This window comes from Artemia sp. Qi Xiang Cuo, chromosome 1 (assembly GCF_049724085.1).
Source record: "Artemia sp. Qi Xiang Cuo chromosome 1, ASM4972408v1, whole genome shotgun sequence".
NCBI classification, from domain to species: domain Eukaryota; kingdom Metazoa; phylum Arthropoda; class Branchiopoda; order Anostraca; family Artemiidae; genus Artemia; species Artemia sp. Qi Xiang Cuo.
This window is the reverse complement of record NC_142794.1, coordinates 65436487-65457027: the sequence shown is the minus strand read 5'-3', so window position 1 is coordinate 65457027 and position 20541 is coordinate 65436487.

The window sequence follows — 20541 nt, the reverse complement described above, 5'->3', positions numbered from 1 at the left end:
AATACAAGCACACTTTATATAAATTTGTTTTTTTCTGCTTAAAGCTTATTCAATTGACTTTAAAGCAACACCTTAGGTAGGTTTCACAAGAAATGTATGCAAAATGATACTGATCATTGGTGTTTTGCACCTAGGTCAAGCTTGGCAAAGGTACATTTCTCAACTGAAATCTTCAAGATTGTACCAGGATTCCTCTGTGATGATTTAATTTCCTCAAGAATCAGCAGCTACCCATATACAGGGGGGGACAGCAACCCTTTGTTGATTGAGAGGGGGCAGTGGGGGTGATCATAGGCTATGATGAATATTTCTATAAATAAAACAATATATGATCAAAGTGACTATTGTCAAATCAAAATTGTAAATCACAACTACATATTCACCTTCACCTACAACAGTCTAGTTACCCCTTCCCCACAAATGCTTTATATAATTCTCAGATAAGATTGTCAGTTGCCAGTAACCTACCTTGCCTAGGCTAGCTGTAATAACTTTTGATAGTATTAATATTTAATTTATTCAAGATTCAGCAGCTACCCATATCCAGAGGGGCAGCAACCCTTTGTTGACTAAGACGGAGGTGAGGATGATCATGTATGATTAATACTTTTACATGTAAAGCAAAACATGATCAGAGTAATTATTGTCAAATCAAAAGCTTTACAATTAGGCCTACTTGCAAATCTAGGCAAAAAAAAAAAAATCAAATCTGACTTATGAATTCATGAGTAATACTTCATATATTACATATATATATATATATATATATATATATATATATATATATATATATATATATATATATATATATATATATATATATATATATATATATATATATATATATATATATATATATATATATATATATATATATATATATATATATATATATATATATATATATATATATATGTATATATATATATATATATATATATATATATATATATATATATATTTATATATATATATATATATATATATATATATATATATATATATATATATATATATATATATATATGTATATATGTATATATATATATATAAATATATATATAATATAATATAATATAATTTAATAATATAATATAATATTAATATAATATAATATAATTTATAAATCAAATTTAAATTTTGGAGCTTGGATTTGAGAATAATTTTGATTTGACAATAATCACTTTAATTACGTTTTGTTTTACATATAGAAATATTCATGATATAGCCTATGATCACCACCACTGCCCCCTCTCAATCAACGAAGGGTTGCTGCCCCTCCCTCTGGATATGGGTAGCTGCTGATCCCTGAGTAAATTAAATCTTCATAGAAGAATCCTGATACAATCTTGATGATTTCAGCTGAGAATGTCAGATGTCAGATGTCTTGCGTTTTTTCTGGCCTCATTATCTCCTTAATCACTTATGCTGATGACGTTATCAACATAAGGCTAACTTTAGACAAAATTTCTTAAGCATTCCAAAAAGTGCAAACAGAATGCCTAAAACGTGGTCTTGAACTCAACTCTGAAGAATCTAATGTAGTTCTTTTCAAGTAGAAAAGCCCACTTCCTGATGAAATTGTACTTAAAAATTCCAAGATCTGCCCGTCCCACCAAATCGTCTATTTTGGCATTCCCATTGGAAATTCAGTTCCTCACAATCGTCATCTCTATGTGAACATATAAAACGCCATATATCAGCTTCATACTCTTCCGCAGTCTTTGTTAAGCTGCATTCGCCGTTATGTGTCAGATTTATGCAATACTATTGCTCTCCCCCACTTCCTTTATACTGCATCCTTCTGGAAGATTCTTACATACACTAGTAAATTGAAAATCTGCTTCAATTTCTTAAGTTGTGCAAAATACTTAATGATATATTTACTTTGGTCACGCATTTCAAAGCTCATTAATAGACTTCACATAGCAGATTCTAGCATAGCTGTTGTTAAACTTTTGGAAAAACACAACCGAAGGATTTCAAAACCCGCTCGAAAGCAATTCCTTTTACACTAGCTACATTTATGCATTGTCATAGCTCTTTTTCGTCTTCTCTTTTGTCAGAAGTATCCGTGTTCCTCTTCGTTTTTGTGTTTATTGAATTGTCTTCCTCCCTAGAAAGTCTTGTGTTATTTTTTTTCTTTTTGTTTTCGTTGTGCTTCGTCATTTTTTTGAATAAAGACGGGTTTCCAATAAATAATAGTAATAATAATTGGTTTAAAAATAAGGCCAACACCCTGGTTTACACAGGATTTGTATATATGGAAATTTTTTTCTGATAAGTGAATGTTTTTTAATTGATTTGTCATCAGCCATGCTGGGTACATAAAATCTGTACTGGAAATTCTTGCGGTATCAAGGTCCCCGCAAGGACACCTAACAAAGAGCGAAGTGGCTTCTGCATATTATTTGTTTCCCCATTCACTGCAACGAAGTGACTTCACATAGAATAGGTGATTATAAAATCTTAAGAGTGGGCTCTTTTGATCGAAATAATGTAAAAGGCCGAAGTGCAATTAGGTTAACTTTGACCAACCCTTAAATCGTGGAGAGTTAGTAAGACATTCGTCATCTCAGAGCAAAATTGTCCCACTGGGAGAAAAAAGTTTTCGAGATAATCTAGTTTAAAGATTTAAAGGCGTGTGAAGGTGAAACTATAGGCCATACTGGGAAAAAAGTGAATCTATATCAAGATGAGCTCCATCGAAAAAAATTATAGCCGCTGCATTTGGATTTGTCATTCACGTAAAAAAAAATTCAAAATTTCGTGGGACAATTTTGCTCCCAAATTACTGTCATTGTTTTGAATACAGTAGAACAAAATAACTGAACGAAAAATTCATTTCTGATGTCTTCTACTTCAGCTAAAAAATCGTAAAAAGGAAGCCAGCAAGACACTAGCGTCTAAACAGTAAGCCATACTATCTGTCGTTGCCTTCCAACGAGCTTTTTTGGCTTCCCTGAAGCGTCATCAGACGAAAACTCGCTGTCAGATTTGGAATTCTCAACCTGCTGCTGCGATTTCTGAAGTCCGTCTTAGGCGCTGATTAGGCCACTCATGAACTGAGGATCCGCTTCTGGCATATAGGTTAGCATTGACTTCAAGTTGGATATTTTTTCTTTCTCGAGAACAGGCGGACTCGCCTCTTGCTGCTGTGTATCCACAAGTCGTTTTCCTGATCTTTCAAGCACAGATTCATCCCAAATAACGCAATAAACGTCTTTCGTTTTGGACAAAATCTCAGTCATGCGGAAGGTATTTAGTTTTCTCCTGTAAAAATAACATGTTACATCACCCCTGGGCAAAGAAAACATATTTTCAAAAATCAAAGCAAATAACTGGGATGTCATTTGCCCTATCCTTTTTCCTTTCTTTGCTACAGTTGGCATTAAGATTTTTGTGTCCCAACATTTGGCCATCCTTTCAACTGGAAGCTCAGTTTTGTTCACTTCTACAGCTACACGATGTTCCTCACAGAGATCACAGCGATCACCTCCTGGGAAAAAAAAATCCTATATTGAATTCAGATAAAAATATCTGCTGGATACATGAACTCAGCGAGTGGCTGTTCTTTTTTATCTGAGCAGAAGGCTCTGTATATTTTGCGCATAGCTTTCGCGTTGAGGTATGATTTCAAATACTCTCGTTTAGTTTTAGAACGACAATAATGTGAAGGCATTTTTTGAAAAGCGTTGGTATGCTCTTTAAATGGATAAATACTTCTTCTGGGCTGTTTTTTTATGCTATTCGTGGTTCGCTCCTTTCAGCTGGTACGTCTGAATGAGGCTCTTTGACTTTTTGAGCATAGTACACTTTCTGTTGTGAAATGTCGTCTGCACAAAGAAATAAATCTCGGTAGACTATTGTTTTTTTTCCTCTGTCATTTAGAAAATAATGGAAGCAATGTTTTCTACTGGTATCAGTATTTTTATTATTCTGTTTCCCCTTTTTTGTAGTGCTCTTCAAAATTAGAATCAGTTTCTCTCGGGTATATAACCTCTAGAAAAATTCGTGTAACTTCTGTCGAGGAGTCATCATCAACATTCTTTTTGCAGAAAAATGACACCTTTCATTGCATTTCCTAGCTTCTCTTACACTGTGATTCTTTCCATAAGCTTTTTCAGTATGTTCATCCTTGAAACTTTTACCACTTTAGCAGCTGATTCCGCTTTGTAACCAACCCAGACTGATTTCCTTTTCAGTTTTTTCTGATACTTCTTCTTCTGAAGAGGTCCCAAGAGGAAGTAGAAGCTTCTTCAAAACTTGTTTCAACTGATTCAACTGTTTCTGAAACTACCAGTGCCCAAGTATTGACGCTGTCAGGGGCATTCTCCCCACCAATTTCAACAGAATCTACTGTGTTATTTTGATCAGCACTTATGGACATAAGAAATACTTATAGACGCAAAAAAGTACTCAGTGGTTCTAGGATTCTTGAGAACATGTATCTCCTGAATATAGTTAAAAAAAAAAAAAAAAATTAACTCGGTCTCTTCTGCTCGCTATAAGTAAAGGTTTTTACTAAAAAGCATTTATACTGACGCGAACAACATGCCAACTTCTTGTAACCCGAAAGTTGAATTTTCTGACCAATAGTCTGGCTCTTTCAAGTGGAAAAAAAGAGAAAAACTCTCGTCTGTTGGAAAATAGTATGACAGAATTATTGTGAATAAGATATGATAAACTTGGAATCAAACCCTTATGTAATATCTGATACAATTACAGAAACCTGTCAAATTCTATGTAACACTCTAAATTCGCTAATTTTGTTAATTAATCTATGTCTTTTGCTTTGTTCTGCCCTAATAAGGGAGAAATAGTTCAGGTCGACAGCTTCGCATTTGAACCTGTTGAATAAACAGCAGGCGAGATGAAAACTGTATCCTTTTCCACAAAAAATTATCTTCGAATAAAGAGTGCCCTATTCTTCTTTTGATGATAATAGTGATGAAAAACCACCCAGTATGATGATTTTACTCATAGGTCAAAATTGCTATCAGATTTTCAAAAAGTTGTTACAGTAGGACAAAATTGCAGAGCTGTAGAGACAAAACTACGACACTTAGAACAACGTGACCTAGACCATTTGAATGCCCGTGAAAAATTATGACAGATAGCAGAATATCTCAGAAAAATTCTTTATGCTGTAAATAAATTCCTTATGCTCTGAGGTCACTTCATGGTTAATTGACAGTAAACTTTATGAAGCAGGCCACATGTATCAAAAAGTGTATCTAGCAATACTGAAAAAAAAATTGGAATGTTTTCGTACACTGTTAATAATAAAATTAGATGAATATATAATGAATAAGTAATACTAATGCAAGCATGCAAAATTTATCCATGTATTCTTAGTATTTAAATCGCACTTTTTTTTCAGCATACCGTTTAGTTTCTCCCACTGCAAAAACCAACAAGCCAAAGATGTATCCTTTTTTGTTATTTTAAAAAAAGGTTGTCATCTGACATCAGAACCAATAACCAGTTAATTCATTAGAAGGTGTCAACATCATTTTAGCTGGATGTACCCTTATTAGTAACAGATTTTGAGCCTACCTACTCAATTTTGCCTGAACATGACGAACTATGACATCTTGCAAGATGTTCCACTTAACTCAAGGAAGCAAAAGTATTGCATGAATTACAGCAGTTTGGAGTTCTTGTTCTGCTCTCAACTATAATTATTTGCTTAATTTAATTAGCCTTGATTGATCTCTGATTCTTCCTTAAAATCATTTTGAAAAAAATATAGCAATCAATTTAAATCATTACCTAGAAAAATGATTTTTAAAGATAAACTGTATTTTCCTGTATGTTTTAAAAACAGAAACAGTGCATCAACGAGTCATCAGATATAGGTTGTCTTCAGTTAGTATCTTTGTAGCTACAGTCTTATCTTTGCAATCGATACTTATAAAAAAGTGCATTTTTTGTGTTATAGTTTGACAAAATAGTGTTTATGTTACTGACAATAATCTGGAAAAATAACAAGTTTTAACCGACAAGATATTTAATAAAATATATACAAGATCTGTAATAATAAAATACTATTTTAGTTAAGGCACGAAAAAGATAGTCAAAGCAAATATCAAAGATAAATCAAACGCTCAAATCAAACCAAAACATGAAACAAGCTTTCTTTGGAATCAGTGCTTTATTTAAGTTGAACATTCCTGAAGCATGTTTTTGTCAAGTCATGCCTGTGTAATCAAATGAATTGTGTAATGGATTAATTGTATGAAATAGTCAATTTTGGGGACATATAAATAGGTAAAATCATTTTCATGGGGACAGGTTATTTTATAGCAGATATATTGCTGTAATTGACATGCTTTTCATTCAGGAAATATGCTGCTAAGGAACAAAAAACCAGACTGGATACTGAAAGAACTACATTGTGTAAATATGTCAGCTGCTTTATCACATAATCTTCCTAAATAAAATTACACGTTATCAGAACTCTTAAGTGCCATTCTTTCTATAGACTGTCAGTGGACTTTTTAGAACAAATGAAGTAGCAAGTGAAAAAATATTGGAATCTATTATGCACAGTATAAATATGATATCATAGAACATAATATAATTACTAAATTAGTGTTAATATATATATATATATATATATATATATATATATATATATATATATATATATATATATATATATATATATATATATATATATATATATATATATATATATATATATATATATATATATATATATATAGGCAACTAGCCTTCTCCCACACCATTTCCCCCCAAAGAGTTCTGACCAATTTTTAAGATAGCCACTTAGTTCAACATAGTTGAAAGGTCCTATAACTGTTCTTTTGTTAGTGATATGAGCCTCCATAGTCCCCGGGGAAAGGGATGCAAGCTTCGCAAATTGACCATATTATTCACATATAGGGAAATCCCCCATTGGGAAATCTACAAAAAAATTTCGGGGGAATTCCCAGCTGGGAAGAGGGAGAGAGGATTTTCTAAGGGGAAAATTTTCCTTATGAATAAGAATTTCTGAGGAAATTTTCCAGGAGAAATGTTACACCGGGGTGGGGTTGAGGGTTTCCTGGTATGATTTGAAAAACAGTCAGAAATGAAATAAAAAAGCAGGTTTTTTTAGCCAATATAAAGGATCAACATTAAAACTCAAAATAAACAGAAATTATTCTGTAAATTGGGGGAGGGGCTGCCCTTCCCTCAACTCACGCTCTTTACGCTACAGCTTGAATTTTTGTAGGCTGGACTTTGCTTGAATTTTTGTAGGTTGAATTTTTGTTCAAGCTGTACGCTACAGCTTGAAATTTTGAAAGACTGTTTGAACAAAAGGGCTATTAATTTTGTATCGGAAGTATTTTTATAGAGCCTTAAGACTTTAGCGTAAAGAGCGAGGGTTGAGGGAAGAGCAGTCCCCGTTATATACGGAATAATTTCTGTTCGCTTTAAGTTTCTGTCCTGCTTCTTACTTTCAGTCGAACAAACTTTTTTGTTCGAATTTTCGAAACGAATTTTCGGGGACATTCCTGAAAAATCTCGCAGAAACGGAGCGGCAGAAACACTTGGACTTAGGAGCGTCAAAACTTTAATCCGGTCCTGGTTGAGACTCTGGAAAATGTTTTGAAATTAGTCTGGAGCTTGGGTGAGGGTCATTTAATCCTGTTTGTAGATTGAGTCTTACAATGTTACAGGCTAAGTTCATGCTGAATAAAAATGACAATGAAAGTAATGGCAGATTTAAATTCAATAGTAAAACTGTCTCTTATCCTGTGAAAACAGGGACGGAAAAATATAGAAGTATTTATCCTGTTGTGAGGAGCATTTGAAATATGAATAGCATTCTAAGAAAGCGCAAAGATGAATGATAGACAGTGCAGGACAAAAATTTAAAAGTAGGGGGGGGGGGAACATGTATATGAAGAAGATGGTAAGCAGCATTGACTTTTATTGACAACTGTTCTTACAGGCTAGAAGGTTATTTTTCAAATATGCTAGATCTTAACATAAATTGATGTTAAGATGAATTGATGAAAGTCATGATTCCACCTATGGCAATTGTTTGGGTGTTATTTGATATGTTTAAGGCAATTAGGCTATATTTACATGCCAAAGCCCTGAACTGAGCACGTGGAGCAAACGGCATAATCTGTCAACCCATTTTTATTTGCTTTTAAGGACATCCTGCTGAGTTTTACTTTATCAAAAGGTGTCATGTCAATTTATCTCCCCCATTAAACACTTGAGAAACAGAGTATTCGACATGGCTCCATCATATGTTAGAAATGGCCGTCATTGCATTTTTGAATTTGAAGAAGCTTTGTTCGAAAAATATTTGGGAGTTTGTAGCAGTCGTGGTTTAATCACAATCGAGCAGTGGGTGTGCCTTGGAAAGCAACGGTACAGCTGCCTAAGTTAACATATGGGCTTTTCAACATAAATGGCTAGTATCCATATTTCATCCCTTTAATCTGAATTCCTCATAGGGCTTAAAGGGCAGCATTTAAGACAGGATCAAATTTTTCTTTCAGTAGCGGTCGGGTAAATACTGTAAAACAACCGACTGAAAAACTTTAATTCTGCCAAAACACCCAAAATTTCCTCGTTTTCCTTTTTTTGCTCTCTTATAAAGTTTATGCTGTATAACTCAGCATCTTTTAGATTGCTACAGACGATCAGGATTAATATATCATGAATTTAAAAAAGAAGCTTTCAGTGATTTTGCAACCGGGCAATATGAGTAGCTGTATAAGTTATCTGATCTTCCTCATTTTCACTTTTGCCCATGCAGCTAAATTTTTTCTTCCTTCAAAATTTTTTTTTCTTTTGTATAATTAGACGAAAAATAAGTATTCTGACTTTATATGTAGTTTTCTGTAAATAGCCGAGGAGAACTTGTTTTTAGCGATTGATTGTGTCGAGGTCTTCTTTTTCTAAAGAAATAAGCTATACAAAAAACAATTGCAATAAGAATAACAGTAAATGAGCCAAGGAGAATATATACAATACGTTTCTCTAGAGTATTTATCACGTTATGGATGTTCAGTTCTTTGCAATTGATCTCATCTAGTCCTGTTTTAGGACAGTGAATCTGTCCGTCACACCATAGCAAAGGGTTGATACAGCCATAGAACTCTGGGCAATAGAATTGGCAAGGCTGAACTGAAAAATTTTCTATTTTAGATCGATCATTGACACTATAAAAGCTGAGCTCAGGCTTTTTCTCTTGGTGACTGTAACTTCTATCTATTCTTATTATATCGACAGCACAAGAGGTACCTCGTATCTCAACATACATAATTTTATAGAACACATCCTTTTTAACAGTGTCAGAGTATATTTCAACTGTTTCATTTGCGTTTTTATTCGGGCAAATAACCGACAATAGTTCACGAGAAGAATAAATAAACACACGATCTTCACTTGGACAGAAATCTTCATTGTGCATTTTACTACCGGCAACCCTGATATAATTTGAATACCTGAGAGTAATAGGTATGATCATATCCTGACTACAGGAAGGGGATTTTATGCCAGAATTACACTCACGAAAGCTAATTATACCAAAACGACTAAAGGAAGGTAGCATATACTTGCGTTTAATGTTATCAGTATACGAATAAGACATACGAAAGTTAAATTCCCATGGTCCATTATTTCTAACCATACCTCTAACTTCGTATCTTACAACAATATGACTTGATATGGATTTGAAAAAAAAGATTTCAACTGAAGAACAAATGCGATGTCTTCTGAACATAAAAAAATTGTCAAATATTTCATAAATATAGAGTGCCGCATAGTTTGATGCTTTAAAAACACAAATCCAGCGCCCAGAAACGTCTAAGAAGTTTTCACAACTAAACACATTCGCTGTAAAATTTTCAAAGAATAGAGTTAGGATCCTGTCTTTGGCTGGCTTAAACCTGTAATGGCAAGTAAGAGAAGTTTTGCCACCTGAACCGTAGAAAAGATAAGCGCTGGGCGAGCCTAATGTTCCGTAGCTGCGCACTTTTAGAGTAAAATCACACTGACCAAATTCCCTTAATTCTGATGAGTCGCTGAAGTAAGAGTCAAGTTCCATAAATTCAAGGCTTTTGTTTATAATAACTAATTCACTTGCTGTGTTTAACACAGCATATCAAACAGTTCGTGGTAACGAACTGTAAGTAAGGAGCGACCCGGCTCAATGGTAACCGAAACTCTAAAAAACGGGATTTTGATACCAATAGATACATCAAAAGAATTAGATTTTAATTCTGATTTCAAATATATAAGTTTCATTAAGTTTAATCTTACCCATCAAAAGTTACGTGCCTGAGAAAATTTGGCTTATTTTCGAAAACAGGGGGAAAGACCCCCTAAAAGTTATAGAACCTTAATGAAAATCACACCATCATCTTCAGCGTATCAGATACCCCTACTGTAGAGGTTTCAAGCTCCTATCTACAAAAATGTGGAATTTTACATTTTTTGCCAGAAGAAAGATCACGGATGCGTGATTATTTGTTTGTTTGTTTGTTTGTTTTTTTTTGTTGTTTTTTTACCCAGGGGTGATCGTATCGACCCAGTGGTCCTAGAATATCGTGGGAGGGCTCATTGAAACGGAAATTAAAAGTTCTAGTGCCCTTTTTAAGTGACCAAAAAAAATGGAGGGCAACTAGGCCCCCTCCCACGCTCATTTTTTTCCCAAAGTCACCCGATCAAAATTTTGAGATAGCCATTTTGTTCAGCATGGTCGAAAATATGATAAAAATGTCTTTTAGGATGACTTGATCCCCCAAAGTCCCCAGGGGAGGGCTGAAAGTTATGAACTTTACTCAATGTTAACATATAGTATTGGTTATTGGGAAGTATACAGACTTTTTCAGAGGAGATTTTGTCTGGTTGTTGGGGGAAGGAGAGGGTCGGGGGCTATATGGAAGGATCTTTCCATGAAGGAAGTTTTCATGGGGGAAGGGACATTGCTATGAAGGGGGCGCCGGATTTCCCAGCATTATTAAAGAAAAAGATCAGGAATTAAATAAAAAAAAACAAGTTTTTCAACTGATCAACTGATTGTGATTAAGAGGTCATTTTTAAAGAACTGGAAAAAAAAATTTGAACTATAGTTTAAAGAGCAGGGTATTGACTAGGGGGCGAACCCCCTAATATACATGTTAAAAATTTATGAATATAGAAGTTGGTTACGTAAGTTAATTCTAAGTTACGTATATTTATTACTAATAAAAACGTTCGTAAATAAAATTAAACAAGTTTCGAGAAAGCCATTTAACCAAATATAATATGCAAATTTTGTTTTAATTATTCATGTACGGTGAGCCAAAATCAAAACCTGCATTAATTCAAAAACGTTCAAAAATTAAATAAAAAAACAAGTTTTTTTAACTGAAAGTAAGGAACGACGTTAAAACTTAAAACGAACAGAAATTATTCCGTATATGAAGGGGCTGTCCCCTCCTCAACGCCTCGCTCTTTACGCTAAAGTTTGACTTTCTCACAACTCTATTTTTTTTAACAATAAAAAAACTTTAGCGTAAAGAGCGAGGCGTTGAGGAGGGGACAGTCCCCTTCATATACGGAATAATTTCTGTTCGTTTTAAGTTTTAACGTCGTTCCTTACTTTCAGTTAAAAAAACTTGTTTTTTTTATTTAATTTAGAACTAAGGACTTCATTTGACGTAATATAATCCATATTACCGCTGATAAATTCATAGTGCAGTGTATACCGAACATTCTGCTGATTAAAATTATTTCCAAATAATATTTTCAGGGTTGCAATTGAAGTTGTGGTAATAAAGGTGTTCTGCAAAGCACATAGTTTCAGAGAGTTCGCTACTTCCATTTTATTTCTATCTCTTTTAATTGGTGGCGGTAAAGTACTATGACAGGACTTGGAACTCCGCATTTCTGTGCAGTTATTCTGTCTTGTTTCGGTTGTTTCGCTCAACTTATATGAACAATTTTGCAACAATTTATTTGAAATATGTTCACATAAAGGAGGATGAACCTCGTTACTAAAGTTGGCGATGAGACGTGAATCGTCACCCAAACCATCAAAAATCTGGATTGCAACTTTACTTCTTTTCTGAGTAGAAGGTTCCCAATTAAACAAAGGATTAAAGCGAGAAAAATAGAATAAGAATCTTTCGCCGAGAAATCCTTCAAAAGTAAAGACCACTTGAGTAATCTCTTTGGACTGGAAATCTGGATTTTCTAAAATCCCAAACTTAGACACGCTACTACTTCTGACACGTACTTTAATGGCATCTTTTTCGTTTGTAGTTTCCGGAATTGAGGTGAGAAAATGACTTTTACGAATTTTCAGAGGAATTACAAATCCATTATGGTATAGTCTAGTCAGTAAGGGGCTGTCATACTTTGCGCTGTGATATTCTACAACCATATCTTCTACCAAAAATGAAGCTTTCTGTAAGTAATTACTTTCGCATAGCAATAGTAAATTTGAGCTTTCATTGAACATATCTTTTCTTATTTCCATCCAATCAATGTCCCTAAAAAGAAAGACAACTAGTCAGAGAGAAAAATTTAAGCCTGACAATAAGCGACAATCTTTTTTTGTGAGATAAAATGTATGTACAGAGCTGAACTGTGTCATATTTCGTAAAAATTTTCTAAATTTGGGGAAAAATTAAACATTTATTAACATCCCCCTCCCCTTCCAGGAATGGTTTTGAAGGCTTTCCCATCCAAAATTATTATGCAGTCGTCAAGTTTTTTTTCACCCATGATATCTTTGTTAATTGAATGTAAACTGACCCAAGAATTGTAAATCAAATACACATTCTTGAGCACAAACGATCATAAATGCAAGAGTTCTGATAAAAATACTTTTGGTTATACTGGGTTTTGTTGATAAACAGACGTGTTCTCAGTTCTCACGACCAATAACGGGCTTACATCCATTAATTGTGGGTGCAATTGGAGAGCAAAAAAAATAATTGTTTATAGATTTATTTATTATTATTTTAGAGCATTAAGTTGAGAGCAACAGATGTAATTATAATAAGAATGATGGTAGAAACTGTAAATGTAGACTAATTTCAAATGAGTCCAAAATGTCCCCAAAGAAGTTGCCGTTTATCAGGTGTGTTGATCAATTCAAAACTCTGAAAAAACTCATTTAGGTGTGGTACCTGATGATCAAGCACCAGTATAGTCAAGAATCTTGCTAAAGAACAAAAAATCCAATATATATTGTAATTTTACAATTATACTACAGACCAAACTTGAAATAATGAGAAAATGCTTAGAAAAGCTCTATCAGCATTATTTTTTTCCAAACATTATCTACTAATGCTATATCTTGTATCTTCACCATCATACAACTAGGAAAGCTCCTATTCCAAGCTGTATGCCCAAAACTGTATGTCTTAAATCTTCACTCTGATTGCTTAATCATATCATAAAAATTATGCTTAGAAATTGAATAATTTCGCAAGTGATATATTATTAGTAATCTGGTATCCCGGTGTTCAGTTGTTACTTTTATAGAAAATTATAGTTACAGAACCTATGTGATTTATGCCCAGGAAACTGGTGAAACTCAAGTTTGGCGAGTATATCACTCGAAAAATTCTCTGATCCGTGATAATGTGGTATAAATGCTAATCAAAATTTTCAAAAGGCGAAAAACTTTCCCCAGTCCAAACTATAGTGTTTTTTTTAATATTTCTTTTAACCGTGTTAAGCGCGTCAAAAAAAAAATTCAAGGCTCTGACTTTGGTAGAACTAGATATGCTCACAAGTATGTCCAATATAAGCAGAAAACTAATGAATACATTCGCGGAAAAACAAACTTCTTTTTAGTCTGGAAATCACTATTTGGGAATCAATTCTTCCTGTCTGACATATTGCAAGAATTGCGAGGAGAAAAAAAAATAATATTGCCACGAAGTGGTAACATTAGAAAAGATTTCAACAAAATTGGTAACGGTCCTGAATGACCACTCTTATGAAAGACATATCTTAAAGAGATTAAGTATTACCAACATATTCTTCATTCTATGCTATTTCCAAATACCATGGTGACTTTTCTGAAAGTACAACCCCTACCCCTGAGGGTCCCACAAAGAACCTTAATAATATGTTTTTCTGTTCATTATTATCGTCATGCGTCATTGATGATTATTTGAAACGGGTTTTCTGCGGTCTCTTTACTTGATTAAGAGACCGATTAAAATTTCTGGAAATTATGTCTTTAACAACCCCCATACGTTCTCAAGACCAAAACATAATTTGCACTTTACAGAAAAACAGATGGCAGTGGGTTGTCACTTTAATATAATATATATATATATATATATATATATATATATATATATATATATATATATATATATATATATATATATATATATATATATATATATATATATATATATATATATATATATATATATATATATATATATATATATATATATATATATATATATATATATATATATATATATATATATATATATATATAAATGTTTTACAAAAAATATAAATGTTTTTACTATTATAACTAATAAATCAAATAATATTAACATTTTGATTACTAAATATCAGTATATGTATATTAAACTGACAATGCACATTCATTTGTATTTCTTCAGTAAAGTGCAAATTTTGTTCTGGCCTTGGGAAGGCATAGGGGTTTTGCGCCCAACCTATGTTCATTTCTGCTCGTTTTGAGTTTGACTCGGTTATTTATTGTAATATCTGTTCGTTTTGGGTTTCATTTATTTATCGATGCTGATTTGTGGTAGTTTCACGCTTTGTAGATTATTTGATTTTATTTTTGCTCATTTTTTGTTTAATGGAGTTCTTTAATTTTCTTTGAAAAACTTATTTTGGGGAAAAAGTTGTTTTAAATTAATTTCTGTTCGTTTTATATTGACATAGTCCTTTCACGGAAAAAGAATATATTATTTTAAATCTTTTCGTTTTATAAGACTTTATAGTTTGGTCTGCTATTTTTATGCTGGAGAAAGATTTTCAGCAAGTTTTAACAACATACACCCTTTTAAAAATCTGGACACAAATAGTACTGTTTAATTTAGTTTCACACCTCCTCTAGTTGACCTGAATTGGAAAACTTGATACCATTCGCGCAAAAAAAAATCTGTTTACTTTCTTTGATTGCTTGGATACACTTACGCTATTGTGATTTGGTTAAATTTTAAGAGCAGAAGTAGCCCGGAAAGTCTGAACATAACACCCTCAGTCGTTCTTGGGATACTGCTGATATGCCTTATTGGGAATTAGCATTATCACAGTGCATTTTGATTTAATCGTAAGGCAACATTTAGTTTTTAAAAATAATGGGCAAATGGGAGGGTGGGCGTGGGAAGGGGGGAATGGAAGGGGGATTAGTTGCCCTCCAATCACTGTTGAATATTAAAAAGGGCATCAGCCCTTTCTATTTTCAATCAAATGAGCCCTTTTTGAAGTTCCCACGATAACTCCTTCGATACGAAGTGCCCTAGCCTAAACAACTACAACGACAAAAAATAATACATTGTACCCACAGCGATCTTAACTATAAAAATGTCAAGCCTTCCAATCACTTTCGACTATTAAAAAGAGCACTAGGCCTTTCGATTTCAAATCGAATGAGCCCATTTTGAAATGACAACGCTTTCTATAAACACCTTATATGCCCCCAGGGCATAAATTAAAACCCTTACCATAAGGTCTATTAGGGTGGTTGTTATCCTCTAAGACCGATTTTCCAGAACTTTCAACTACGTTAAACAAAATGGCTATCTCAAAATTTTGATTGGACGTGTTTGGGAAAATGATGGGCATGAGTGGGGCGGTAGTCGCTCTCCAATCACTTTCAACTATTGAAAATGACCATAGCCCTTTCAATTTCCAATCAAATGAGCCCTTTTGAAGTTTCTACGACAAAACTTTCAATAAAAACCTTATATGCCCCCAGGGCAATAATTTACAACCCTTGCCCTAAGTGCTGGGGGGGTTGTCATTCTCAAAGACCTTAATTTCCAGAACTTTGTTCTACGTTGAACAAAATGGCTATCGGATAATTGTGATTGCATGTTTCTGGAGGAATGGTGGGCGTGAGAGGGGGGATAGTTACCTCCAATCACTTTCGACTATTACAAAGGGTACTAATCCTCTCAATTTCCAATTGAATAAACCCCTTTTGAAGTTTTACGACTACTCTGTCTATAAAAACCTTAGATGCCCCAGGGCAGAACTTACAACCTTTGCCCCTGGGGCTCTGGGGGGTTTGTCATGGAGAGTTTGTCAATTAAATACATAATTTTTAGAACTTTCAACTACGTTGAACAAAATGACTATCTCTAAACTTTGGTTGAATGTTTTGGGGAAATGGTGGGTGTAAGAGGGGGGTTAATTACTCTCCACTCACTTTCGAGTATTTAAAAGGGCAATTTCAATTTCCAATCAAATGAGCCCCTTTTGAAATTTCTATAACAATTTTCTATATAAACTTTATATGCCCCCAGGGCATAACTTACAACCCTTGAACTGAGGGCTCTTAGGGGTTATCAACCTAAAAGACCTAATTTCAAGAACTTTCAACTACGTTGAACAGAATGAATATCTCAAAATTTTGATTGGATGGGCTTGTGAAAATGGTGGGTGTAAGAGGGGCGTTAGTTGCCCTTTCAATTTCCAATTGAATGAGCCCCTTTTAAGTTGCGACGCTTTCAATAAAAACCTTATATTCCCCCAGGGCATAACTTACAACCCTTGCCCTGAAGACTTTGGGGGGGGGGGGTTGTCATCCTTAAAGACCTATTTTCCAAACTTTCAACTACGTTGAATCAAATGGCTATCTAACATATTGATTGGATGTGCTTGGGGAAAAGATGGGCGCGAGAGGGGGTTAGTTGCCCTAAAATCACTTTCGACTATTTAAAAAGGCACTAGTCCTTTGAATTTCCAGTCGAAAGAGCCCTTTTTCAAGTTTCTACAACAAAAGATTTCATTAAAAAACCTTATATGCCCCCAGGGCATAACTTATAACCCTTGCCCTGAAGACTGTGGGGGAAGTGTCCTGCTCAACGGTGTAATTTCCTGAACTTTGAACTGCGTGGAACAAAATGGCTATCTCAAAATCTTTATTGGATGTGTTTGGGGAAATGATGAGCGCGGAAGGGGTGTTAGTTGCTTTGCAATCACTTTTGACTATTAAAAAGGGCATTAGCCTTTTCAATTTCCATTCGAATGAACCCTTTTTGAAGTTTCTACGACAACGCGTAATATAAAAACCTTATATGCCCCCTGGGCATAATTTACAATCCTTGCCCTGAGCCACGTTGAATAAAATGGCTATCTCAAAGTTTTGATTAGATGTGTTTGGGGAAAAGGATGGCGTGATAGGCGGGTTAGTTACCCTCTAATCACTTTCGACTATCAAAAAGGGCACTAGCCCTTTGAACTTCCAATCGAATGAGCCTTTTTTGAAGTTTCTACGACAAAGTCTTCTGTAAAAAAAAAACATTATATAACCCCAGGGCATAACTTACAACCCTTGCCCTAAGGGATGCGGGGGACTGTCCTCCTCAAAAACACAATTTCTATCAGGAAATCAACTACGCTGAACAAAATGGCTATCTGAAAATTTTGATTGGATGTGTTTCGGGAAATGGTGGGCGTGGAAGGGCTGTTAGTCGCCTTCCAATCACTTTCGACTATTAAAAAGGGCACAAGCCACTCCAATTTCCAATAGATGAGCCCTTTTCGAAGTTTCTACGACTACTTCTTCGATACGAAGTTCCCTGCTCTAATGGAAAAAATTAATAAATAATCCATTGTATCAACATTGTTCTTGTGTGCACTGAGGGAATAATTGCCTAGAGGGCTGTGGGGGAGTATCCTCCTCTTTACTAGGTCCCCGCTTCTTGTCTTGCTCTCGAGAGTCTCCTTCTTTACTTAGGTAGCGTGATCGTGCTGCCTATGATTTATAAAACAACTTTCTATATAAACTTTATATACCCCCTGGGCATAACTTACAACGCTTGTCCCGAGGGCTCTGATTGGATTATCATCCTAAAAGACCTAATTTCCAGAACGTTCAACTACGTTGAACAAAATGGATATCTCAAAATTTTGATTGAATGTGTTTGGGAAAATGGTGGGTGTGAGAGGGGCGTTAGTTGCTATCCAATCTTGCTAACTTTGAACTATTAAAAAAGGCACTAGCCCTTTCAATTTCTAATTGAATGAGCCCTTTTGAAGTTTCTACGAGAACGCTTTCAATAAAAACTTCATATACCCCCAGGGCATAACTTACAGCCCTTGCCCTGAGGGTTCCGAGGGGATTATCATCCTAAAAGACCTAATTTCCAGAACTTCCAACTATGTTGAAGAAAACGGATATCTCAAAAATTTGATTGGATGTGTTTGGGGAAATGGTGGGCGTGAGAGGGGCGTTAGTCGCTATCCAATCACTTTCAACTATTAAAAAAGGCACTAGCCCTTTTAATTTCCAATTGAATGATCCCTTTTGAAGTTTCGACGACAATGCTTTCAGTAAAAACTTTATACGCCCCCAGGGCATAACTTACAACCCTGAGGCCCTGAGGGTTCTGGGGATAGGGGTTGTTATCCTTAAAGACCTAATTTCCAAAACTTTCAACTACGTTGAATAAAACGACTATCTAAAAATTTTGATTGAATGTGTTTGAGGGAATGATGGGCGTGGGGGGGGGGGGGGGCTAGTTGCCCTCCAATCACTTTCGCCTATTAAAAAGGGCACCAGCCCTTTGACTTTCCAATCAAATGAGCCTATTTTGAAGTTTCTACGACAACACCTTCTATAAAAACCTTATAGGCCTCCAGGGCATAACATAAAACCCTTGCCCTGAGGGTTGTGGGGGAATGTCCTCCTCAAAAACATATTTTCTATCTGTATATACTACGCTGAATAAAATGGATATCTGAAAATGTTGATTGGATGAGTTTGGGAGAATGATTGGCGTGGGGGGGGGGGCTAGTTGCCCTCCAATCACTTTCGACTACTAAAAAGGGCGCTAGAACTCTCAATTTCCAATCGAATGAGCCCCTTTTGAAGTTTCTACGACGACCCCTTCCATATGAAGGGCCTTGCTCTAAAGAAAGAACTATAAATAGTACATTGTGCCGACATCGTTGCTATATGCCCTCAACGCATAACTTAAAACCCTTGCCCCAAGGGTTGTGGGGGAGTGTCATCCTCAAAAACATATTTTCTACCTGGAAATCAACTACTCTGAACAATATGGCTGTCTCAAAATTTAGATTGGATGTGTTTGGAGGAATGATGGGCGGAGGGGGGGGCTAGTTTCCCTCCAATCACTTTCGACTAGTGAAAAGTGCACCAGCCCTTTGAATTTCCAATCGAATGAGCTCCTTTTGAAGTTTCTATGACAGCGCCTTCTATAAAAACCTTATATGCCCCCAGGGCATAACTTAAAACCCATGCCCTTAGGGTTGTGGGGGAGTGTTCACCTCAAAAACATAAACCCTTGCCATGAGGGCTCTTGGGGAGTGTCCTCCTCAAAAACATATTTTCTATCGAGAAATCAACTACGCTGAACAAAATGGCTATCTCAAAATTTTAATTGGATGTGTTTAGGGAAATGGTGGGCGTGGGAGGGGGGTAGTTGCCCTCCAATCACTTTCGACTATTAAAAAGGGCACTAGCCCTTTGAATTTCCTATATTATGAGCCTTTATTGAAGTTTCTACGACAACGCCTTCTATAAAAACATTATATGCCCCCAGGGCATAACTTAAAACCCATGCCCTTAGGGTTGTGGGGGAGTGTTCACCTCAAAAATATATTTTCTATCTAAAAATCAACTATGCTGAGCAAAATGGCTATCTCAAAATTTTGATTGGATGTGTTTGGGGGAATGATGGGTGTGGGGGGGGGGGCTAGATGCCCTCCAATACTTTTCTACTATTAAAAAGGACTCTAGAACTCTTAATTTCCAATCGAATGATACCTTTTCGAAGTTTCTACGACAACTCCTTCGATACGAAGTGCCCGGGTATGCAGAAAAGAAAAACACATTGTGCCCACATCGTTCTTTACTTAGGCAGCGCTAACACGCTGCCTTTGATTAAATAAAAAACAACAAGTTGTTCCAACTGAAAGTAAGGAGTAATATTAAAACTTAAAACGAACAGAAATTATTACGTATATGAATGGGGTTAGCCTCTCCTCAACACCTCACTCTTTACGCTAAAATTTTTTTAGTACTTCAAAAAAAGTGCCTTATTGTTCTAATTAAACGGCCCTTGTGTTTCAGGGGCTATTCTTAAAGAATTGGAACAAAATTCAAACTTTAGCGTAAAAAGTGAGTTATTGAGTGGGCAACCCTCTTCATATACGTAATAATTTCTGTTCGTTTTAAGTTTTAATGTTGCTCCTTACCTTCAGTTGAAAAAAATTGTTTTTTATTTATTTTCTGGTCGTTTTCTTAAATAGTGTCATGAAATCTGGCCTCGCATCGACGGAGAAACCCCCTCCCCACGGGAATATCCTCTAGACAATTCA